The 22,224-nt window shown below is 59.3% G+C and overlaps 17 non-coding genes across 17 annotated transcripts; all 17 read right to left on the bottom strand.

The window, feature by feature from the left end:
- Nucleotides 1-4,132: 4,132 nt before the first annotated feature.
- On the bottom strand, nucleotides 4,133-4,296 carry LOC142267660 (U1 spliceosomal RNA). Its single transcript, XR_012733500.1, has one exon. It is a non-coding gene; the product is annotated as a U1 spliceosomal RNA (small nuclear RNA).
- Nucleotides 4,297-5,211: 915 nt separating this feature from the next.
- Nucleotides 5,212-5,375, bottom strand: LOC142267659 (U1 spliceosomal RNA). Its single transcript, XR_012733499.1, has one exon. It is a non-coding gene; the product is annotated as a U1 spliceosomal RNA (small nuclear RNA).
- Nucleotides 5,376-6,301: 926 nt separating this feature from the next.
- LOC142267658 (U1 spliceosomal RNA) lies at nucleotides 6,302-6,465 on the bottom strand. Its single transcript, XR_012733498.1, has one exon. It is a non-coding gene; the product is annotated as a U1 spliceosomal RNA (small nuclear RNA).
- A 910-nt stretch (nucleotides 6,466-7,375) lies between these two features.
- Nucleotides 7,376-7,539, bottom strand: LOC142267771 (U1 spliceosomal RNA). The gene has a single exon (XR_012733601.1). It is a non-coding gene; the product is annotated as a U1 spliceosomal RNA (small nuclear RNA).
- A 909-nt stretch (nucleotides 7,540-8,448) lies between these two features.
- On the bottom strand, nucleotides 8,449-8,612 carry LOC142267770 (U1 spliceosomal RNA). Its single transcript, XR_012733600.1, has one exon. It is a non-coding gene; the product is annotated as a U1 spliceosomal RNA (small nuclear RNA).
- A 901-nt stretch (nucleotides 8,613-9,513) lies between these two features.
- On the bottom strand, nucleotides 9,514-9,677 carry LOC142267769 (U1 spliceosomal RNA). The gene has a single exon (XR_012733599.1). It is a non-coding gene; the product is annotated as a U1 spliceosomal RNA (small nuclear RNA).
- A 910-nt stretch (nucleotides 9,678-10,587) lies between these two features.
- Nucleotides 10,588-10,751, bottom strand: LOC142267768 (U1 spliceosomal RNA). The gene has a single exon (XR_012733598.1). It is a non-coding gene; the product is annotated as a U1 spliceosomal RNA (small nuclear RNA).
- A 915-nt stretch (nucleotides 10,752-11,666) lies between these two features.
- LOC142267767 (U1 spliceosomal RNA) lies at nucleotides 11,667-11,830 on the bottom strand. The gene has a single exon (XR_012733597.1). It is a non-coding gene; the product is annotated as a U1 spliceosomal RNA (small nuclear RNA).
- A 910-nt stretch (nucleotides 11,831-12,740) lies between these two features.
- LOC142267765 (U1 spliceosomal RNA) lies at nucleotides 12,741-12,904 on the bottom strand. Its single transcript, XR_012733595.1, has one exon. It is a non-coding gene; the product is annotated as a U1 spliceosomal RNA (small nuclear RNA).
- Nucleotides 12,905-13,819: 915 nt separating this feature from the next.
- Nucleotides 13,820-13,983, bottom strand: LOC142267764 (U1 spliceosomal RNA). The gene has a single exon (XR_012733594.1). It is a non-coding gene; the product is annotated as a U1 spliceosomal RNA (small nuclear RNA).
- Nucleotides 13,984-14,895: 912 nt separating this feature from the next.
- On the bottom strand, nucleotides 14,896-15,059 carry LOC142267763 (U1 spliceosomal RNA). The gene has a single exon (XR_012733593.1). It is a non-coding gene; the product is annotated as a U1 spliceosomal RNA (small nuclear RNA).
- Nucleotides 15,060-15,974: 915 nt separating this feature from the next.
- Nucleotides 15,975-16,138, bottom strand: LOC142267761 (U1 spliceosomal RNA). The gene has a single exon (XR_012733592.1). It is a non-coding gene; the product is annotated as a U1 spliceosomal RNA (small nuclear RNA).
- A 915-nt stretch (nucleotides 16,139-17,053) lies between these two features.
- On the bottom strand, nucleotides 17,054-17,217 carry LOC142267760 (U1 spliceosomal RNA). The gene has a single exon (XR_012733591.1). It is a non-coding gene; the product is annotated as a U1 spliceosomal RNA (small nuclear RNA).
- Nucleotides 17,218-18,117: 900 nt separating this feature from the next.
- On the bottom strand, nucleotides 18,118-18,281 carry LOC142267759 (U1 spliceosomal RNA). The gene has a single exon (XR_012733590.1). It is a non-coding gene; the product is annotated as a U1 spliceosomal RNA (small nuclear RNA).
- Nucleotides 18,282-19,186: 905 nt separating this feature from the next.
- Nucleotides 19,187-19,350, bottom strand: LOC142267702 (U1 spliceosomal RNA). Its single transcript, XR_012733538.1, has one exon. It is a non-coding gene; the product is annotated as a U1 spliceosomal RNA (small nuclear RNA).
- Nucleotides 19,351-20,250: 900 nt separating this feature from the next.
- On the bottom strand, nucleotides 20,251-20,414 carry LOC142267758 (U1 spliceosomal RNA). The gene has a single exon (XR_012733589.1). It is a non-coding gene; the product is annotated as a U1 spliceosomal RNA (small nuclear RNA).
- A 905-nt stretch (nucleotides 20,415-21,319) lies between these two features.
- LOC142267757 (U1 spliceosomal RNA) lies at nucleotides 21,320-21,483 on the bottom strand. The gene has a single exon (XR_012733588.1). It is a non-coding gene; the product is annotated as a U1 spliceosomal RNA (small nuclear RNA).
- Between the last annotated feature and the right edge of the window lie 741 nt (nucleotides 21,484-22,224).

The raw sequence follows: 22,224 nt of genomic DNA, 5'->3' as shown, positions 1-22,224 counted from the left end.
CATGCGCCAATCTATCAAATGCCTTCTGAAAATCCAAAGAAAATAACAACATTCTCCTCTTCCGCTGCATACAGTCCCACAAACAGTCCCTCAGCATGCACACATTCTCCTGTAGTCTTCTCCCCGGCACCGCACAACATTGCTCCTCTCCAATCACACACCCCACAACATCACGCATTCTATTTGCCAATAATTTTGCGTAGATTTTATAATCGCAATTAAGCAAAGTGATCGGTCTCCAATTCCTCAAATCTCTCAACTCACCTTTCTTGGGGATTAGCACCACTATCCCCCCACGCATACTCTCAGCCACCTCCAGTCTCTCCCACATAAACTTACAAACTTCCACAACCTCCTTACCAATCACCTCCCATAACATACGGTAAAACTCCACAGGCAAGCCATCCTCACCCGGGGTCTTATGTGCAGCCATACCTTTAATCACACCCCACACTTCCTGATCTGTCACTTCACCCATCACACTTTCTTTCTCAGTCCCACCTAATCTGTCCTCCAGCCCACTCAAAACCTCATCTTCCAAAGATTCATCCCTCCATTTCAATGCATACAAATCATCATAAAATTTTGCCACTTCCTCACGCATGTCCTCACCACAAACCTCATTACCATCAACTCCAAAACACACATTCATACCTTGCCGTTTAGAAAACACTTTCTTAAAAAAAAACCTCGTACACTTTTCATCATACTCCATCCTATCCACTTTTGCTCTATACACAATGCTTCTACCCCTTTCAACCAAAAACTCATGTATGTCTCTCTTCACCCCAGCAATCTCCTCCCTCACATCCATACCACCCTCCCTCAATTTATATAACAAACACAACCGAGCATTCAACCTCACAAAGTTTCCTTTCCTAATTGCAGCATAATAATAACTCAAATTTTTAAAGAAAGATTTAGACTTCTTTTTAACCCAATCCCACCACTGACAAATATCAGCAAACTGCCCCTTTCTAACTTTCCACCTTTCATACTGATTTGCATACTCCAGTCTCACCTCTTCCTTCTCCAACAATGTCACATTCAATTTCCACAGCCCTCTCCCATGCACCTTAGTCAAATCAAGATCCATCTCACACATCACACACACATGGTCAGAAAACATTGCAGACTCCTGCTTATAACTAAGGGGCGCAATGTTCTGCGACACAAACACATAGTCAAGCTTAGAACATCGCCCCCCACACTCAGAAAAAAAAGTGTCCAGACTTGGATTAACTCCACACAGCTTCTGCATCTCACGCAAACCGACATCTTCCACCAAATCCAACAGGACGTTACCCGAGACATCAACATTAGATGTACTGACATCACAATTGAAATCCCCCACCAATATAACTGGCATTCTTCCGGAAATAAAGAGCTTAATTTTCTCAAACAGCGCTTTCCGCGCATTCTTTGCCACAGGAGCATAAACATTGATGACAGTAAAGGCAATACCTTTATATTCAAAAATAGCAGAAATGCACCTCCCCACCTCTATAACTAAATAACTAATCAAGGTAACATGATTCCCTTTCACCAAAAAACCCACCCCGTCATTTCTATTATCCGCACTTCCCGACCATAGTGAAACCCCATATGTCCACTCGTTCTCGTTAATGGGGTCAACTATGCCGCATTCCTGCAGACAAAAAATGTCAGCACGCTGCATCGCCAAAAACTCAAAAATAGCCGCTCTCCTAACTTTACTTTTAAAAACCCTTACATTTTGAGAACATATACAAAACCCCATAGGTTGAAAACTCAAAAAACCAAAAAACAAAAAACACTATACACAAACAAAAAACAAAACACACACATAACATATACACACAAACACAAAACAATTTAACACCATTCTACAAAAGCCATAATACAAGGCTAAAACACAGGGGCAACCTTCAATCATAGCGTGAGATAACGTTAACCAGGATCCGAACTGTCTTCCGCCATCTCCAGAGGCGACGTACTATTATCCGAGCTGCTGATCTCACCTAACTCACACCTCCGTTTCTTATACACTTTTTTCTGGAATTTTGTCCCTCCACCCTCTCTCTGACACTGCCCAGTCCCATCAGTGTCCGTAAAGTCCTCAATACACGCGGACCCAGATGGCGGTTCCGGGATGTCCATTGCTTCCAAAACATCCTCCAAGGAAGACAAAGGAAGAACGGGTTTCTCCCGACGCTGCTCAGTCTCAATCTTCTTTTTTCCTCTCTCTGCTCTTTCCATTTCCTTCATCCTCTCTTTCTCCTCCTCCTTCCTCTTCGCCATATCTTCCTTCTGTCTCTGCTCCTCCTGTTGCCTTTCTTCCCTCTCAGCCTGCCTTGCAAGCTTCACTGGGCAGTCTCTATACACATGGTCACGCGAACCACACACGTCGCACGCTTTAGGGGAGGGGCAGGCGCCTGCAACATGCCCCTGCCGGTGGCAATTACGGCAACACTGCCCACTACTGCATGTGCTCTGGGTGTGACCAAAGCCAAAACATTTCCTACAGTACATAGGCTGGCCAGGGTAGGACAAGAATCCTCTAAATCCCGCAATAGAAAAGTTTGCAGGAGGGTGCTTAAAACCCCCCACACGCTCCGAATCCCTCTTCAACCTGGCCCTAAATTTAAACTTGCAATTAAAGATGCCAAGAATGTTTTTCTGCTGAACACCAGGTGAAATAAAGTCACAATAAGAAGCCAAAAAATCCTGCAGCAACTGAGGGTCAGTATAAGGGTTATACACAGTAACCGTGATCACTCGCTCCTGCAAACCAAACAAAGGCTCAACCAGAACACCTTCAAGCAGGGCGTCGGCCGCATGGAGCCTCAACCACTCAAAGATAGTCATGCAGACTCCTTCCTCCACAAACGTGACATCATAGGACCCCTGAGTAGGAAATTCATTGACACTAAAAAAGTCATTCCTGGTGGCTCCAGCCTTACCTTCCAGCAAGTCCCGCACAACAAAGACCACATTATTCATATCACGTCTCCCCGGAGGGACTTGGATTCTGATGGTGTTCTTCACGAAAGCCATTCTTCACACAAAGCTGTCGGCACTTGGACCACAGTAATACAGAAGATAAACTTCTTGTCGCACCGGATTCCTCCAGAAGCCCTCGCCCCTCCCTGACCACGACCGAAATCGCAGCCAAGGGGCCGAGAAAGGATACTCACCCTGGGAGAACCACCTTAGTGATCATGGTATCTCCCCTGCCAGGTAAGTATGAGTTGGGAGCGCGCCGGCTCGACGGGCGCCCCTCCGGCGCAGGCCCGCTACATCGCGGAGTCTCGGGCGGTGGGGTGAGGCGGGATCCGGGGCCAAAGCCAGGCGTTCCTTCGAGAGGGTGCCACCGAGGCCAGCAGCCTGGGAGCCGGCTACACCCCTTCCATCCCCCCCATGGCAGGCCAAGCTCAAGGCGAAGGCCGTCGTCCAAGATGCACAGCAAGCCAGAGTCATTTGCATAGCGGGGCGGCGGCTTCGGAGCCCAACGTGCGTTCGACGCCTGTAAACAGGCAGAAGGCTGCAGCTCCGGCTGCTCGCTCAGGGCGGCAGGAAGAGGCCCGGCGTCGGAGGCTCAACGTCGGCAGCCCCACCAGGCGGCCGCAAAAAAGGGCCCGGCCGTGCACTTCCTGCTGCTGCAGCCGCAAGTGCCATCTTTGGAGCGTGCCCGCTGGCGCTCGCTACAAAGCTCCCCTCCCGGCTGAACCAAAGGCCAATTCCTGTCACTACACCAGCGGAGGCATCCACAGCCAGCGGGCCCAGGGGGAACTCGGCCGGTGTGTCCAAAGCAGCCAAGCAAAGATATCAGGACGCCAAATCAAGAGTTAAGGGTTTAAACGGAGAGAGGAAAACGAAAAAACAAAGACCAAGGAAGGAACCCCCCCCTCCCCTCCCCTCCCCTCCTCTCTTTTAAAAAAGGCTCACAACAAATCCCAGATACCAAAAGCCAGCAGCAAAGCGAGCGGCTTCCCTTTGGCAGCTTCTAGATGGGGCCACAAGGGGGCACCAACAGGCTGTGCTTGCTTGAGAGTCCCTCGCAGCAGGCAGCAAAAGGAGACTCGCACACCTGTTGGCTCGTGGAGCCCCCCAAGCAGCAGCGTGTATCTGTCTATCTTTGACCAGAGCAAATCAGGGGAAAGCGCGAACGCAGTCCCCCACTACCACAAATTATGCAGTCGAGTTTCCCGCATTTGGGGAAATCGCAGGGGTCAGCACACCCGGAGTGCAATGGATGAGCCTCACCCTGGGAGAACCACCTTAGTGATCATGGTATCTCCCCTGCCAGGTAAGTATGAGTTGGGAGCGCGCCGGCTCGACGGGCGCCCCTCCGGCGCAGGCCCGCTACATCGCGGAGTCTCGGGCGGTGGGGTGAGGCGGGATCCGGGGCCAAAGCCAGGCGTTCCTTCGAGAGGGTGCCACCGAGGCCAGCAGCCTGGGAGCCGGCTACACCCCTTCCATCCCCCCCATGGCAGGCCAAGCTCAAGGCGAAGGCCGTCGTCCAAGATGCACAGCAAGCCAGAGTCATTTGCATAGCGGGGCGGCGGCTTCGGAGCCCAACGTGCGTTCGACGCCTGTAAACAGGCAGAAGGCTGCAGCTCCGGCTGCTCGCTCAGGGCGGCAGGAAGAGGCCCGGCGTCGGAGGCTCAACGTCGGCAGCCCCACCAGGCGGCCGCAAAAAAGGGCCCGGCCGTGCACTTCCTGCTGCTGCAGCCGCAAGTGCCATCTTTGGAGCGTGCCCGCTGGCGCTCGCTACAAAGCTCCCCTCCCGGCTGAACCAAAGGCCAATTCCTGTCACTACACCAGCGGAGGCATCCACAGCCAGCGGGCCCAGGGGGAACTCGGCCGGTGTGTCCAAAGCAGCCAAGCAAAGATATCAGGACGCCAAATCAAGAGTTAAGGGTTTAAACGGAGAGAGGAAAACGAAAAAACAAAGACCAAGGAAGGAACCCCCCCCTCCCCTCCCCTCCCCTCCCCTCCCCTCCTCTCTTTTAAAAAAGGCTCACAACAAATCCCAGATACCAAAAGCCAGCAGCAAAGCGAGCGGCTTCCCTTTGGCAGCTTCTAGATGGGGCCACAAGGGGGCACCAACAGGCTGTGCTTGCTTGAGAGTCCCTCGCAGCAGGCAGCAAAAGGAGACTCGCACACCTGTTGGCTCGTGGAGCCCCCCAAGCAGCAGCGTGTATCTGTCTATCTTTGACCAGAGCAAATCAGGGGAAAGCGCGAACGCAGTCCCCCACTACCACAAATTATGCAGTCGAGTTTCCCGCATTTGGGGAAATCGCAGGGGTCAGCACACCCGGAGTGCAATGGATGAGCCTCACCCTGGGAGAACCACCTTAGTGATCATGGTATCTCCCCTGCCAGGTAAGTATGAGTTGGGAGCGCGCCGGCTCGACGGGCGCCCCTCCGGCGCAGGCCCGCTACATCGCGGAGTCTCGGGCGGTGGGGTGAGGCGGGATCCGGGGCCAAAGCCAGGCGTTCCTTCGAGAGGGTGCCACCGAGGCCAGCAGCCTGGGAGCCGGCTACACCCCTTCCATCCCCCCCATGGCAGGCCAAGCTCAAGGCGAAGGCCGTCGTCCAAGATGCACAGCAAGCCAGAGTCATTTGCATAGCGGGGCGGCGGCTTCGGAGCCCAACGTGCGTTCGACGCCTGTAAACAGGCAGAAGGCTGCAGCTCCGGCTGCTCGCTCAGGGCGGCAGGAAGAGGCCCGGCGTCGGAGGCTCAACGTCGGCAGCCCCACCAGGCGGCCGCAAAAAAGGGCCCGGCCGTGCACTTCCTGCTGCTGCAGCCGCAAGTGCCATCTTTGGAGCGTGCCCGCTGGCGCTCGCTACAAAGCTCCCCTCCCGGCTGAACCAAAGGCCAATTCCTGTCACTACACCAGCGGAGGCATCCACAGCCAGCGGGCCCAGGGGGAACTCGGCCGGTGTGTCCAAAGCAGCCAAGCAAAGATATCAGGACGCCAAATCAAGAGTTAAGGGTTTAAACGGAGAGAGGAAAACGAAAAAACAAAGACCAAGGAAGGAACCCCCCCCCTCCCCTCCCCTCCCCTCCCCTCCCCTCCTCTCCCCTCCTCTCTTTTAAAAAAGGCTCACAACAAATCCCAGATACCAAAAGCCAGCAGCAAAGCGAGCGGCTTCCCTTTGGCAGCTTCTAGATGGGGCCACAAGGGGGCACCAACAGGCTGTGCTTGCTTGAGAGTCCCTCGCAGCAGGCAGCAAAAGGAGACTCGCACACCTGTTGGCTCGTGGAGCCCCCCAAGCAGCAGCGTGTATCTGTCTATCTTTGACCAGAGCAAATCAGGGGAAAGCGCGAACGCAGTCCCCCACTACCACAAATTATGCAGTCGAGTTTCCCGCATTTGGGGAAATCGCAGGGGTCAGCACACCCGGAGTGCAATGGATGAGCCTCACCCTGGGAGAACCACCTTAGTGATCATGGTATCTCCCCTGCCAGGTAAGTATGAGTTGGGAGCGCGCCGGCTCGACGGGCGCCCCTCCGGCGCAGGCCCGCTACATCGCGGAGTCTCGGGCGGTGGGGTGAGGCGGGATCCGGGGCCAAAGCCAGGCGTTCCTTCGAGAGGGTGCCACCGAGGCCAGCAGCCTGGGAGCCGGCTACACCCCTTCCATCCCCCCCATGGCAGGCCAAGCTCAAGGCGAAGGCCGTCGTCCAAGATGCACAGCAAGCCAGAGTCATTTGCATAGCGGGGCGGCGGCTTCGGAGCCCAACGTGCGTTCGACGCCTGTAAACAGGCAGAAGGCTGCAGCTCCGGCTGCTCGCTCAGGGCGGCAGGAAGAGGCCCGGCGTCGGAGGCTCAACGTCGGCAGCCCCACCAGGCGGCCGCAAAAAAGGGCCCGGCCGTGCACTTCCTGCTGCTGCAGCCGCAAGTGCCATCTTTGGAGCGTGCCCGCTGGCGCTCGCTACAAAGCTCCCCTCCCGGCTGAACCAAAGGCCAATTCCTGTCACTACACCAGCGGAGGCATCCACAGCCAGCGGGCCCAGGGGGAACTCGGCCGGTGTGTCCAAAGCAGCCAAGCAAAGATATCAGGACGCCAAATCAAGAGTTAAGGGTTTAAACGGAGAGAGGAAAACGAAAAAACAAAGACCAAGGAAGGAACCCCCCCCTCCCCTCCCCTCCCCTCCCCTCCTCTCTTTTAAAAAAGGCTCACAACAAATCCCAGATACCAAAAGCCAGCAGCAAAGCGAGCGGCTTCCCTTTGGCAGCTTCTAGATGGGGCCACAAGGGGGCACCAACAGGCTGTGCTTGCTTGAGAGTCCCTCGCAGCAGGCAGCAAAAGGAGACTCGCACACCTGTTGGCTCGTGGAGCCCCCCAAGCAGCAGCGTGTATCTGTCTATCTTTGACCAGAGCAAATCAGGGGAAAGCGCGAACGCAGTCCCCCACTACCACAAATTATGCAGTCGAGTTTCCCGCATTTGGGGAAATCGCAGGGGTCAGCACACCCGGAGTGCAATGGATGAGCCTCACCCTGGGAGAACCACCTTAGTGATCATGGTATCTCCCCTGCCAGGTAAGTATGAGTTGGGAGCGCGCCGGCTCGACGGGCGCCCCTCCGGCGCAGGCCCGCTACATCGCGGAGTCTCGGGCGGTGGGGTGAGGCGGGATCCGGGGCCAAAGCCAGGCGTTCCTTCGAGAGGGTGCCACCGAGGCCAGCAGCCTGGGAGCCGGCTACACCCCTTCCATCCCCCCCATGGCAGGCCAAGCTCAAGGCGAAGGCCGTCGTCCAAGATGCACAGCAAGCCAGAGTCATTTGCATAGCGGGGCGGCGGCTTCGGAGCCCAACGTGCGTTCGACGCCTGTAAACAGGCAGAAGGCTGCAGCTCCGGCTGCTCGCTCAGGGCGGCAGGAAGAGGCCCGGCGTCGGAGGCTCAACGTCGGCAGCCCCACCAGGCGGCCGCAAAAAAGGGCCCGGCCGTGCACTTCCTGCTGCTGCAGCCGCAAGTGCCATCTTTGGAGCGTGCCCGCTGGCGCTCGCTACAAAGCTCCCCTCCCGGCTGAACCAAAGGCCAATTCCTGTCACTACACCAGCGGAGGCATCCACAGCCAGCGGGCCCAGGGGGAACTCGGCCGGTGTGTCCAAAGCAGCCAAGCAAAGATATCAGGACGCCAAATCAAGAGTTAAGGGTTTAAACGGAGAGAGGAAAACGAAAAAACAAAGACCAAGGAAGGAACCCCCCCCTCCCCTCCCCTCCCCTCCCCTCCTCTCTTTTAAAAAAGGCTCACAACAAATCCCAGATACCAAAAGCCAGCAGCAAAGCGAGCGGCTTCCCTTTGGCAGCTTCTAGATGGGGCCACAAGGGGGCACCAACAGCTGTGCTTGCTTGAGAGTCCCTCGCAGCAGGCAGCAAAAGGAGACTCGCACACCTGTTGGCTCGTGGAGCCCCCCAAGCAGCAGCGTGTATCTGTCTATCTTTGACCAGAGCAAATCAGGGGAAAGCGCGAACGCAGTCCCCCACTACCACAAATTATGCAGTCGAGTTTCCCGCATTTGGGGAAATCGCAGGGGTCAGCACACCCGGAGTGCAATGGATGAGCCTCACCCTGGGAGAACCACCTTAGTGATCATGGTATCTCCCCTGCCAGGTAAGTATGAGTTGGGAGCGCGCCGGCTCGACGGGCGCCCCTCCGGCGCAGGCCCGCTACATCGCGGAGTCTCGGGCGGTGGGGTGAGGCGGGATCCGGGGCCAAAGCCAGGCGTTCCTTCGAGAGGGTGCCACCGAGGCCAGCAGCCTGGGAGCCGGCTACACCCCTTCCATCCCCCCCATGGCAGGCCAAGCTCAAGGCGAAGGCCGTCGTCCAAGATGCACAGCAAGCCAGAGTCATTTGCATAGCGGGGCGGCGGCTTCGGAGCCCAACGTGCGTTCGACGCCTGTAAACAGGCAGAAGGCTGCAGCTCCGGCTGCTCGCTCAGGGCGGCAGGAAGAGGCCCGGCGTCGGAGGCTCAACGTCGGCAGCCCCACCAGGCGGCCGCAAAAAAGGGCCCGGCCGTGCACTTCCTGCTGCTGCAGCCGCAAGTGCCATCTTTGGAGCGTGCCCGCTGGCGCTCGCTACAAAGCTCCCCTCCCGGCTGAACCAAAGGCCAATTCCTGTCACTACACCAGCGGAGGCATCCACAGCCAGCGGGCCCAGGGGGAACTCGGCCGGTGTGTCCAAAGCAGCCAAGCAAAGATATCAGGACGCCAAATCAAGAGTTAAGGGTTTAAACGGAGAGAGGAAAACGAAAAAACAAAGACCAAGGAAGGAACCCCTCCCCTCCCCTCCCCTCCTCTCTTTTAAAAAAGGCTCACAACAAATCCCAGATACCAAAAGCCAGCAGCAAAGCGAGCGGCTTCCCTTTGGCAGCTTCTAGATGGGGCCACAAGGGGGCACCAACAGGCTGTGCTTGCTTGAGAGTCCCTCGCAGCAGGCAGCAAAAGGAGACTCGCACACCTGTTGGCTCGTGGAGCCCCCCAAGCAGCAGCGTGTATCTGTCTATCTTTGACCAGAGCAAATCAGGGGAAAGCGCGAACGCAGTCCCCCACTACCACAAATTATGCAGTCGAGTTTCCCGCATTTGGGGAAATCGCAGGGGTCAGCACACCCGGAGTGCAATGGATGAGCCTCACCCTGGGAGAACCACCTTAGTGATCATGGTATCTCCCCTGCCAGGTAAGTATGAGTTGGGAGCGCGCCGGCTCGACGGGCGCCCCTCCGGCGCAGGCCCGCTACATCGCGGAGTCTCGGGCGGTGGGGTGAGGCGGGATCCGGGGCCAAAGCCAGGCGTTCCTTCGAGAGGGTGCCACCGAGGCCAGCAGCCTGGGAGCCGGCTACACCCCTTCCATCCCCCCCATGGCAGGCCAAGCTCAAGGCGAAGGCCGTCGTCCAAGATGCACAGCAAGCCAGAGTCATTTGCATAGCGGGGCGGCGGCTTCGGAGCCCAACGTGCGTTCGACGCCTGTAAACAGGCAGAAGGCTGCAGCTCCGGCTGCTCGCTCAGGGCGGCAGGAAGAGGCCCGGCGTCGGAGGCTCAACGTCGGCAGCCCCACCAGGCGGCCGCAAAAAAGGGCCCGGCCGTGCACTTCCTGCTGCTGCAGCCGCAAGTGCCATCTTTGGAGCGTGCCCGCTGGCGCTCGCTACAAAGCTCCCCTCCCGGCTGAACCAAAGGCCAATTCCTGTCACTACACCAGCGGAGGCATCCACAGCCAGCGGGCCCAGGGGGAACTCGGCCGGTGTGTCCAAAGCAGCCAAGCAAAGATATCAGGACGCCAAATCAAGAGTTAAGGGTTTAAACGGAGAGAGGAAAACGAAAAAACAAAGACCAAGGAAGGAACCCCCCCCTCCCCTCCCCTCCCCTCCCCTCCTCTCTTTTAAAAAAGGCTCACAACAAATCCCAGATACCAAAAGCCAGCAGCAAAGCGAGCGGCTTCCCTTTGGCAGCTTCTAGATGGGGCCACAAGGGGGCACCAACAGGCTGTGCTTGCTTGAGAGTCCCTCGCAGCAGGCAGCAAAAGGAGACTCGCACACCTGTTGGCTCGTGGAGCCCCCCAAGCAGCAGCGTGTATCTGTCTATCTTTGACCAGAGCAAATCAGGGGAAAGCGCGAACGCAGTCCCCCACTACCACAAATTATGCAGTCGAGTTTCCCGCATTTGGGGAAATCGCAGGGGTCAGCACACCCGGAGTGCAATGGATGAGCCTCACCCTGGGAGAACCACCTTAGTGATCATGGTATCTCCCCTGCCAGGTAAGTATGAGTTGGGAGCGCGCCGGCTCGACGGGCGCCCCTCCGGCGCAGGCCCGCTACATCGCGGAGTCTCGGGCGGTGGGGTGAGGCGGGATCCGGGGCCAAAGCCAGGCGTTCCTTCGAGAGGGTGCCACCGAGGCCAGCAGCCTGGGAGCCGGCTACACCCCTTCCATCCCCCCCATGGCAGGCCAAGCTCAAGGCGAAGGCCGTCGTCCAAGATGCACAGCAAGCCAGAGTCATTTGCATAGCGGGGCGGCGGCTTCGGAGCCCAACGTGCGTTCGACGCCTGTAAACAGGCAGAAGGCTGCAGCTCCGGCTGCTCGCTCAGGGCGGCAGGAAGAGGCCCGGCGTCGGAGGCTCAACGTCGGCAGCCCCACCAGGCGGCCGCAAAAAAGGGCCCGGCCGTGCACTTCCTGCTGCTGCAGCCGCAAGTGCCATCTTTGGAGCGTGCCCGCTGGCGCTCGCTACAAAGCTCCCCTCCCGGCTGAACCAAAGGCCAATTCCTGTCACTACACCAGCGGAGGCATCCACAGCCAGCGGGCCCAGGGGGAACTCGGCCGGTGTGTCCAAAGCAGCCAAGCAAAGATATCAGGACGCCAAATCAAGAGTTAAGGGTTTAAACGGAGAGAGGAAAACGAAAAAACAAAGACCAAGGAAGGAACCCCCCCCTCCCCTCCCCTCCCCTCCTCTCCCCTCCTCTCTTTTAAAAAAGGCTCACAACAAATCCCAGATACCAAAAGCCAGCAGCAAAGCGAGCGGCTTCCCTTTGGCAGCTTCTAGATGGGGCCACAAGGGGGCACCAACAGGCTGTGCTTGCTTGAGAGTCCCTCGCAGCAGGCAGCAAAAGGAGACTCGCACACCTGTTGGCTCGTGGAGCCCCCCAAGCAGCAGCGTGTATCTGTCTATCTTTGACCAGAGCAAATCAGGGGAAAGCGCGAACGCAGTCCCCCACTACCACAAATTATGCAGTCGAGTTTCCCGCATTTGGGGAAATCGCAGGGGTCAGCACACCCGGAGTGCAATGGATGAGCCTCACCCTGGGAGAACCACCTTAGTGATCATGGTATCTCCCCTGCCAGGTAAGTATGAGTTGGGAGCGCGCCGGCTCGACGGGCGCCCCTCCGGCGCAGGCCCGCTACATCGCGGAGTCTCGGGCGGTGGGGTGAGGCGGGATCCGGGGCCAAAGCCAGGCGTTCCTTCGAGAGGGTGCCACCGAGGCCAGCAGCCTGGGAGCCGGCTACACCCCTTCCATCCCCCCCATGGCAGGCCAAGCTCAAGGCGAAGGCCGTCGTCCAAGATGCACAGCAAGCCAGAGTCATTTGCATAGCGGGGCGGCGGCTTCGGAGCCCAACGTGCGTTCGACGCCTGTAAACAGGCAGAAGGCTGCAGCTCCGGCTGCTCGCTCAGGGCGGCAGGAAGAGGCCCGGCGTCGGAGGCTCAACGTCGGCAGCCCCACCAGGCGGCCGCAAAAAAGGGCCCGGCCGTGCACTTCCTGCTGCTGCAGCCGCAAGTGCCATCTTTGGAGCGTGCCCGCTGGCGCTCGCTACAAAGCTCCCCTCCCGGCTGAACCAAAGGCCAATTCCTGTCACTACACCAGCGGAGGCATCCACAGCCAGCGGGCCCAGGGGGAACTCGGCCGGTGTGTCCAAAGCAGCCAAGCAAAGATATCAGGACGCCAAATCAAGAGTTAAGGGTTTAAACGGAGAGAGGAAAACGAAAAAACAAAGACCAAGGAAGGAACCCCCCCCTCCCCTCCCCTCCCCTCCCCTCCTCTCTTTTAAAAAAGGCTCACAACAAATCCCAGATACCAAAAGCCAGCAGCAAAGCGAGCGGCTTCCCTTTGGCAGCTTCTAGATGGGGCCACAAGGGGGCACCAACAGGCTGTGCTTGCTTGAGAGTCCCTCGCAGCAGGCAGCAAAAGGAGACTCGCACACCTGTTGGCTCGTGGAGCCCCCCAAGCAGCAGCGTGTATCTGTCTATCTTTGACCAGAGCAAATCAGGGGAAAGCGCGAACGCAGTCCCCCACTACCACAAATTATGCAGTCGAGTTTCCCGCATTTGGGGAAATCGCAGGGGTCAGCACACCCGGAGTGCAATGGATGAGCCTCACCCTGGGAGAACCACCTTAGTGATCATGGTATCTCCCCTGCCAGGTAAGTATGAGTTGGGAGCGCGCCGGCTCGACGGGCGCCCCTCCGGCGCAGGCCCGCTACATCGCGGAGTCTCGGGCGGTGGGGTGAGGCGGGATCCGGGGCCAAAGCCAGGCGTTCCTTCGAGAGGGTGCCACCGAGGCCAGCAGCCTGGGAGCCGGCTACACCCCTTCCATCCCCCCCATGGCAGGCCAAGCTCAAGGCGAAGGCCGTCGTCCAAGATGCACAGCAAGCCAGAGTCATTTGCATAGCGGGGCGGCGGCTTCGGAGCCCAACGTGCGTTCGACGCCTGTAAACAGGCAGAAGGCTGCAGCTCCGGCTGCTCGCTCAGGGCGGCAGGAAGAGGCCCGGCGTCGGAGGCTCAACGTCGGCAGCCCCACCAGGCGGCCGCAAAAAAGGGCCCGGCCGTGCACTTCCTGCTGCTGCAGCCGCAAGTGCCATCTTTGGAGCGTGCCCGCTGGCGCTCGCTACAAAGCTCCCCTCCCGGCTGAACCAAAGGCCAATTCCTGTCACTACACCAGCGGAGGCATCCACAGCCAGCGGGCCCAGGGGGAACTCGGCCGGTGTGTCCAAAGCAGCCAAGCAAAGATATCAGGACGCCAAATCAAGAGTTAAGGGTTTAAACGGAGAGAGGAAAACGAAAAAACAAAGACCAAGGAAGGAACCCCCCCCTCCCCTCCCCTCCCCTCCTCTCCCCTCCTCTCTTTTAAAAAAGGCTCACAACAAATCCCAGATACCAAAAGCCAGCAGCAAAGCGAGCGGCTTCCCTTTGGCAGCTTCTAGATGGGGCCACAAGGGGGCACCAACAGGCTGTGCTTGCTTGAGAGTCCCTCGCAGCAGGCAGCAAAAGGAGACTCGCACACCTGTTGGCTCGTGGAGCCCCCCAAGCAGCAGCGTGTATCTGTCTATCTTTGACCAGAGCAAATCAGGGGAAAGCGCGAACGCAGTCCCCCACTACCACAAATTATGCAGTCGAGTTTCCCGCATTTGGGGAAATCGCAGGGGTCAGCACACCCGGAGTGCAATGGATGAGCCTCACCCTGGGAGAACCACCTTAGTGATCATGGTATCTCCCCTGCCAGGTAAGTATGAGTTGGGAGCGCGCCGGCTCGACGGGCGCCCCTCCGGCGCAGGCCCGCTACATCGCGGAGTCTCGGGCGGTGGGGTGAGGCGGGATCCGGGGCCAAAGCCAGGCGTTCCTTCGAGAGGGTGCCACCGAGGCCAGCAGCCTGGGAGCCGGCTACACCCCTTCCATCCCCCCCATGGCAGGCCAAGCTCAAGGCGAAGGCCGTCGTCCAAGATGCACAGCAAGCCAGAGTCATTTGCATAGCGGGGCGGCGGCTTCGGAGCCCAACGTGCGTTCGACGCCTGTAAACAGGCAGAAGGCTGCAGCTCCGGCTGCTCGCTCAGGGCGGCAGGAAGAGGCCCGGCGTCGGAGGCTCAACGTCGGCAGCCCCACCAGGCGGCCGCAAAAAAGGGCCCGGCCGTGCACTTCCTGCTGCTGCAGCCGCAAGTGCCATCTTTGGAGCGTGCCCGCTGGCGCTCGCTACAAAGCTCCCCTCCCGGCTGAACCAAAGGCCAATTCCTGTCACTACACCAGCGGAGGCATCCACAGCCAGCGGGCCCAGGGGGAACTCGGCCGGTGTGTCCAAAGCAGCCAAGCAAAGATATCAGGACGCCAAATCAAGAGTTAAGGGTTTAAACGGAGAGAGGAAAACGAAAAAACAAAGACCAAGGAAGGAACCCCCCCCCTCCCCTCCCCTCCTCTCCCCTCCTCTCTTTTAAAAAAAGGCTCACAACAAATCCCAGATACCAAAAGCCAGCAGCAAAGCGAGCGGCTTCCCTTTGGCAGCTTCTAGATGGGGCCACAAGGGGGCACCAACAGGCTGTGCTTGCTTGAGAGTCCCTCGCAGCAGGCAGCAAAAGGAGACTCGCACACCTGTTGGCTCGTGGAGCCCCCCAAGCAGCAGCGTGTATCTGTCTATCTTTGACCAGAGCAAATCAGGGGAAAGCGCGAACGCAGTCCCCCACTACCACAAATTATGCAGTCGAGTTTCCCGCATTTGGGGAAATCGCAGGGGTCAGCACACCCGGAGTGCAATGGATGAGCCTCACCCTGGGAGAACCACCTTAGTGATCATGGTATCTCCCCTGCCAGGTAAGTATGAGTTGGGAGCGCGCCGGCTCGACGGGCGCCCCTCCGGCGCAGGCCCGCTACATCGCGGAGTCTCGGGCGGTGGGGTGAGGCGGGATCCGGGGCCAAAGCCAGGCGTTCCTTCGAGAGGGTGCCACCGAGGCCAGCAGCCTGGGAGCCGGCTACACCCCTTCCATCCCCCCCATGGCAGGCCAAGCTCAAGGCGAAGGCCGTCGTCCAAGATGCACAGCAAGCCAGAGTCATTTGCATAGCGGGGCGGCGGCTTCGGAGCCCAACGTGCGTTCGACGCCTGTAAACAGGCAGAAGGCTGCAGCTCCGGCTGCTCGCTCAGGGCGGCAGGAAGAGGCCCGGCGTCGGAGGCTCAACGTCGGCAGCCCCACCAGGCGGCCGCAAAAAAGGGCCCGGCCGTGCACTTCCTGCTGCTGCAGCCGCAAGTGCCATCTTTGGAGCGTGCCCGCTGGCGCTCGCTACAAAGCTCCCCTCCCGGCTGAACCAAAGGCCAATTCCTGTCACTACACCAGCGGAGGCATCCACAGCCAGCGGGCCCAGGGGGAACTCGGCCGGTGTGTCCAAAGCAGCCAAGCAAAGATATCAGGACGCCAAATCAAGAGTTAAGGGTTTAAACGGAGAGAGGAAAACGAAAAAACAAAGACCAAGGAAGGAACCCCCCCCTCCCCTCCCCTCCCCTCCCCTCCCCTCCTCTCTTTTAAAAAAGGCTCACAACAAATCCCAGATACCAAAAGCCAGCAGCAAAGCGAGCGGCTTCCCTTTGGCAGCTTCTAGATGGGGCCACAAGGGGGCACCAACAGGCTGTGCTTGCTTGAGAGTCCCTCGCAGCAGGCAGCAAAAGGAGACTCGCACACCTGTTGGCTCGTGGAGCCCCCCAAGCAGCAGCGTGTATCTGTCTATCTTTGACCAGAGCAAATCAGGGGAAAGCGCGAACGCAGTCCCCCACTACCACAAATTATGCAGTCGAGTTTCCCGCATTTGGGGAAATCGCAGGGGTCAGCACACCCGGAGTGCAATGGATGAGCCTCACCCTGGGAGAACCACCTTAGTGATCATGGTATCTCCCCTGCCAGGTAAGTATGAGTTGGGAGCGCGCCGGCTCGACGGGCGCCCCTCCGGCGCAGGCCCGCTACATCGCGGAGTCTCGGGCGGTGGGGTGAGGCGGGATCCGGGGCCAAAGCCAGGCGTTCCTTCGAGAGGGTGCCACCGAGGCCAGCAGCCTGGGAGCCGGCTACACCCCTTCCATCCCCCCCATGGCAGGCCAAGCTCAAGGCGAAGGCCGTCGTCCAAGATGCACAGCAAGCCAGAGTCATTTGCATAGCGGGGCGGCGGCTTCGGAGCCCAACGTGCGTTCGACGCCTGTAAACAGGCAGAAGGCTGCAGCTCCGGCTGCTCGCTCAGGGCGGCAGGAAGAGGCCCGGCGTCGGAGGCTCAACGTCGGCAGCCCCACCAGGCGGCCGCAAAAAAGGGCCCGGCCGTGCACTTCCTGCTGCTGCAGCCGCAAGTGCCATCTTTGGAGCGTGCCCGCTGGCGCTCGCTACAAAGCTCCCCTCCCGGCTGAACCAAAGGCCAATTCCTGTCACTACACCAGCGGAGGCATCCACAGCCAGCGGGCCCAGGGGGAACTCGGCCGGTGTGTCCAAAGCAGCCAAGCAAAGATATCAGGACGCCAAATCAAGAGTTAAGGGTTTAAACGGAGAGAGGAAAACGAAAAAACAAAGACCAAGGAAGGAACCCCCCCCTCCCCTCCCCTCCCCTCCCCTCCCCTCCTCTCTTTTAAAAAAGGCTCACAACAAATCCCAGATACCAAAAGCCAGCAGCAAAGCGAGCGGCTTCCCTTTGGCAGCTTCTAGATGGGGCCACAAGGGGGCACCAACAGGCTGTGCTTGCTTGAGAGTCCCTCGCAGCAGGCAGCAAAAGGAGACTCGCACACCTGTTGGCTCGTGGAGCCCCCCAAGCAGCAGCGTGTATCTGTCTATCTTTGACCAGAGCAAATCAGGGGAAAGCGCGAACGCAGTCCCCCACTACCACAAATTATGCAGTCGAGTTTCCCGCATTTGGGGAAATCGCAGGGGTCAGCACACCCGGAGTGCAATGGATGAGCCTCACCCTGGGAGAACCACCTTAGTGATCATGGTATCTCCCCTGCCAGGTAAGTATGAGTTGGGAGCGCGCCGGCTCGACGGGCGCCCCTCCGGCGCAGGCCCGCTACATCGCGGAGTCTCGGGCGGTGGGGTGAGGCGGGATCCGGGGCCAAAGCCAGGCGTTCCTTCGAGAGGGTGCCACCGAGGCCAGCAGCCTGGGAGCCGGCTACACCCCTTCCATCCCCCCCATGGCAGGCCAAGCTCAAGGCGAAGGCCGTCGTCCAAGATGCACAGCAAGCCAGAGTCATTTGCATAGCGGGGCGGCGGCTTCGGAGCCCAACGTGCGTTCGACGCCTGTAAACAGGCAGAAGGCTGCAGCTCCGGCTGCTCGCTCAGGGCGGCAGGAAGAGGCCCGGCGTCGGAGGCTCAACGTCGGCAGCCCCACCAGGCGGCCGCAAAAAAGGGCCCGGCCGTGCACTTCCTGCTGCTGCAGCCGCAAGTGCCATCTTTGGAGCGTGCCCGCTGGCGCTCGCTACAAAGCTCCCCTCCCGGCTGAACCAAAGGCCAATTCCTGTCACTACACCAGCGGAGGCATCCACAGCCAGCGGGCCCAGGGGGAACTCGGCCGGTGTGTCCAAAGCAGCCAAGCAAAGATATCAGGACGCCAAATCAAGAGTTAAGGGTTTAAACGGAGAGAGGAAAACGAAAAAACAAAGACCAAGGAAGGAACCCCCCCCTCCCCTCCCCTCCTCTCTTTTAAAAAAGGCTCACAACAAATCCCAGATACCAAAAGCCAGCAGCAAAGCGAGCGGCTTCCCTTTGGCAGCTTCTAGATGGGGCCACAAGGGGGCACCAACAGGCTGTGCTTGCTTGAGAGTCCCTCGCAGCAGGCAGCAAAAGGAGACTCGCACACCTGTTGGCTCGTGGAGCCCCCCAAGCAGCAGCGTGTATCTGTCTATCTTTGACCAGAGCAAATCAGGGGAAAGCGCGAACGCAGTCCCCCACTACCACAAATTATGCAGTCGAGTTTCCCGCATTTGGGGAAATCGCAGGGGTCAGCACACCCGGAGTGCAATGGATGAGCCTCACCCTGGGAGAACCACCTTAGTGATCATGGTATCTCCCCTGCCAGGTAAGTATGAGTTGGGAGCGCGCCGGCTCGACGGGCGCCCCTCCGGCGCAGGCCCGCTACATCGCGGAGTCTCGGGCGGTGGGGTGAGGCGGGATCCGGGGCCAAAGCCAGGCGTTCCTTCGAGAGGGTGCCACCGAGGCCAGCAGCCTGGGAGCCGGCTACACCCCTTCCATCCCCCCCATGGCAGGCCAAGCTCAAGGCGAAGGCCGTCGTCCAAGATGCACAGCAAGCCAGAGTCATTTGCATAGCGGGGCGGCGGCTTCGGAGCCCAACGTGCGTTCGACGCCTGTAAACAGGCAGAAGGCTGCAGCTCCGGCTGCTCGCTCAGGGCGGCAGGAAGAGGCCCGGCGTCGGAGGCTCAACGTCGGCAGCCCCACCAGGCGGCCGCAAAAAAGGGCCCGGCCGTGCACTTCCTGCTGCTGCAGCCGCAAGTGCCATCTTTGGAGCGTGCCCGCTGGCGCTCGCTACAAAGCTCCCCTCCCGGCTGAACCAAAGGCCAATTCCTGTCACTACACCAGCGGAGGCATCCACAGCCAGCGGGCCCAGGGGGAACTCGGCCGGTGTGTCCAAAGCAGCCAAGCAAAGATATCAGGACGCCAAATCAAGAGTTAAGGGTTTAAACGGAGAGAGGAAAACGAAAAAACAAAGACCAAGGAAGGAACCCCCCCCTCCCCTCCCCTCCCCTCCTCTCTTTTAAAAAAGGCTCACAACAAATCCCAGATACCAAAAGCCAGCAGCAAAGCGAGCGGCTTCCCTTTGGCAGCTTCTAGATGGGGCCACAAGGGGGCACCAACAGGCTGTGCTTGCTTGAGAGTCCCTCGCAGCAGGCAGCAAAAGGAGACTCGCACACCTGTTGGCTCGTGGAGCCCCCCAAGCAGCAGCGTGTATCTGTCTATCTTTGACCAGAGCAAATCAGGGGAAAGCGCAAACGCAGTCCCCCACTACCACAAATTATGCAGTCGAGTTTCCCGCATTTGGGGAAATCGCAGGGGTCAGCACACCCGGAGTGCAATGGATGAGCCTCACCCTGGGAGAACCACCTTAGTGATCATGGTATCTCCCCTGCCAGGTAAGTATGAGTTGGGAGCGCGCCGGCTCGACGGGCGCCCCTCCGGCGCAGGCCCGCTACATCGCGGAGTCTCGGGCGGTGGGGTGAGGCGGGATCCGGGGCCAAAGCCAGGCGTTCCTTCGAGAGGGTGCCACCGAGGCCAGCAGCCTGGGAGCCGGCTACACCCCTTCCATCCCCCCCATGGCAGGCCAAGCTCAAGGCGAAGGCCGTCGTCCAAGATGCACAGCAAGCCAGAGTCATTTGCATAGCGGGGCGGCGGCTTCGGAGCCCAACGTGCGTTCGACGCCTGTAAACAGGCAGAAGGCTGCAGCTCCGGCTGCTCGCTCAGGGCGGCAGGAAGAGGCCCGGCGTCGGAGGCTCAACGTCGGCAGCCCCACCAGGCGGCCGCAAAAAAGGGCCCGGCCGTGCACTTCCTGCTGCTGCAGCCGCAAGTGCCATCTTTGGAGCGTGCCCGCTGGCGCTCGCTACAAAGCTCCCCTCCCGGCTGAACCAAAGGCCAATTCCTGTCACTACACCAGCGGAGGCATCCACAGCCAGCGGGCCCAGGGGGAACTCGGCCGGTGTGTCCAAAGCAGCCAAGCAAAGATATCAGGACGCCAAATCAAGAGTTAAGGGTTTAAACGGAGAGAGGAAAACGAAAAAACAAAGACCAAGGAAGGAACCCCCCCCTCCCCTCCCCTCCTCTCTTTTAAAAAAGGCTCACAACAAATCCCAGATACCAAAAGCCAGCAGCAAAGCGAGCGGCTTCCCTTTGGCAGCTTCTAGATGGGGCCACAAGGGGGCACCAACAGGCTGTGCTTGCTTGAGAGTCCCTCGCAGCAGGCAGCAAAAGGAGACTCGCACACCTGTTGGCTCGTGGAGCCCCCCAAGCAGCAGCGTGTATCTGTCTATCTTTGACCAGAGCAAATCAGGGGAAAGCGCGAACGCAGTCCCCCACTACCACAAATTATGCAGTCGAGTTTCCCGCATTTGGGGAAATCGCAGGGGTCAGCACACCCGGAGTGCAATGGATGAGCCTCACCCTGGGAGAACCACCTTAGTGATCATGGTATCTCCCCTGCCAGGTAAGTATGAGTTGGGAGCGCGCCGGCTCGACGGGCGCCCCTCCGGCGCAGGCCCGCTACATCGCGGAGTCTCGGGCGGTGGGGTGAGGCGGGATCCGGGGCCAAAGCCAGGCGTTCCTTCGAGAGGGTGCCACCGAGGCCAGCAGCCTGGGAGCCGGCTACACCCCTTCCATCCCCCCCATGGCAGGCCAAGCTCAAGGCGAAGGCCGTCGTCCAAGATGCACAGCAAGCCAGAGTCATTTGCATAGCGGGGCGGCGGCTTCGGAGCCCAACGTGCGTTCGACGCCTGTAAACAGGCAGAAGGCTGCAGCTCCGGCTGCTCGCTCAGGGCGGCAGGAAGAGGCCCGGCGTCGGAGGCTCAACGTCGGCAGCCCCACCAGGCGGCCGCAAAAAAGGGCCCGGCCGTGCACTTCCTGCTGCTGCAGCCGCAAGTGCCATCTTTGGAGCGTGCCCGCTGGCGCTCGCTACAAAGCTCCCCTCCCGGCTGAACCAAAGGCCAATTCCTGTCACTACACCAGCGGAGGCATCCACAGCCAGCGGGCCCAGGGGGAACTCGGCCGGTGTGTCCAAAGCAGCCAAGCAAAGATATCAGGACGCCAAATCAAGAGTTAAGGGTTTAAACGGAGAGAGGAAAACGAAAAAACAAAGACCAAGGAAGGAACCCCCCCCTCCCCTCCCCTCCCCTCCTCTCTTTTAAAAAAGGCTCACAACAAATCCCAGATACCAAAAGCCAGCAGCAAAGCGAGCGGCTTCCCTTTGGCAGCTTCTAGATGGGGCCACAAGGGGGCACCAACAGGCTGTGCTTGCTTGAGAGTCCCTCGCAGCAGGCAGCAAAAGGAGACTCGCACACCTGTTGGCTCGTGGAGCCCCCCAAGCAGCAGCGTGTATCTGTCTATCTTTGACCAGAGCAAATCAGGGGAAAGCGCGAACGCAGTCCCCCACTACCACAAATTATGCAGTCGAGTTTCCCGCATTTGGGGAAATCGCAGGGGTCAGCACACCCGGAGTGCAATGGATGAGCCTCACCCTGGGAGAACCACCTTAGTGATCATGGTATCTCCCCTGCCAGGTAAGTATGAGTTGGGAGCGCGCCGGCTCGACGGGCGCCCCTCCGGCGCAGGCCCGCTACATCGCGGAGTCTCGGGCGGTGGGGTGAGGCGGGATCCGGGGCCAAAGCCAGGCGTTCCTTCGAGAGGGTGCCACCGAGGCCAGCAGCCTGGGAGCCGGCTACACCCCTTCCATCCCCCCCATGGCAGGCCAAGCTCAAGGCGAAGGCCGTCGTCCAAGATGCACAGCAAGCCAGAGTCATTTGCATAGCGGGGCGGCGGCTTCGGAGCCCAACGTGCGTTCGACGCCTGTAAACAGGCAGAAGGCTGCAGCTCCGGCTGCTCGCTCAGGGCGGCAGGAAGAGGCCCGGCGTCGGAGGCTCAACGTCGGCAGCCCCACCAGGCGGCCGCAAAAAAGGGCCCGGCCGTGCACTTCCTGCTGCTGCAGCCGCAAGTGCCATCTTTGGAGCGTGCCCGCTGGCGCTCGCTACAAAGCTCCCCTCCCGGCTGAACCAAAGGCCAATTCCTGTCACTACACCAGCGGAGGCATCCACAGCCAGCGGGCCCAGGGGGAACTCGGCCGGTGTGTCCAAAGCAGCCAAGCAAAGATATCAGGACGCCAAATCAAGAGTTAAGGGTTTAAACGGAGAGAGGAAAACGAAAAAACAAAGACCAAGGAAGGAACCCCCCCCTCCCCTCCCCTCCCCTCCCCTCCCCTCCTCTCCTCTCTTTTAAAAAAGGCTCACAACAAATCCCAGATACCAAAAGCCAG

The sequence above is a fragment of the Anomaloglossus baeobatrachus genome, unplaced genomic scaffold (assembly GCF_048569485.1).
Source record: "Anomaloglossus baeobatrachus isolate aAnoBae1 unplaced genomic scaffold, aAnoBae1.hap1 Scaffold_2964, whole genome shotgun sequence".
Taxonomy (NCBI): Eukaryota; Metazoa; Chordata; class Amphibia; order Anura; family Aromobatidae; genus Anomaloglossus; species Anomaloglossus baeobatrachus.
Note: the sequence above shows the minus strand (reverse complement) of the source record. Positions and strands in the feature narration are given on the sequence as shown.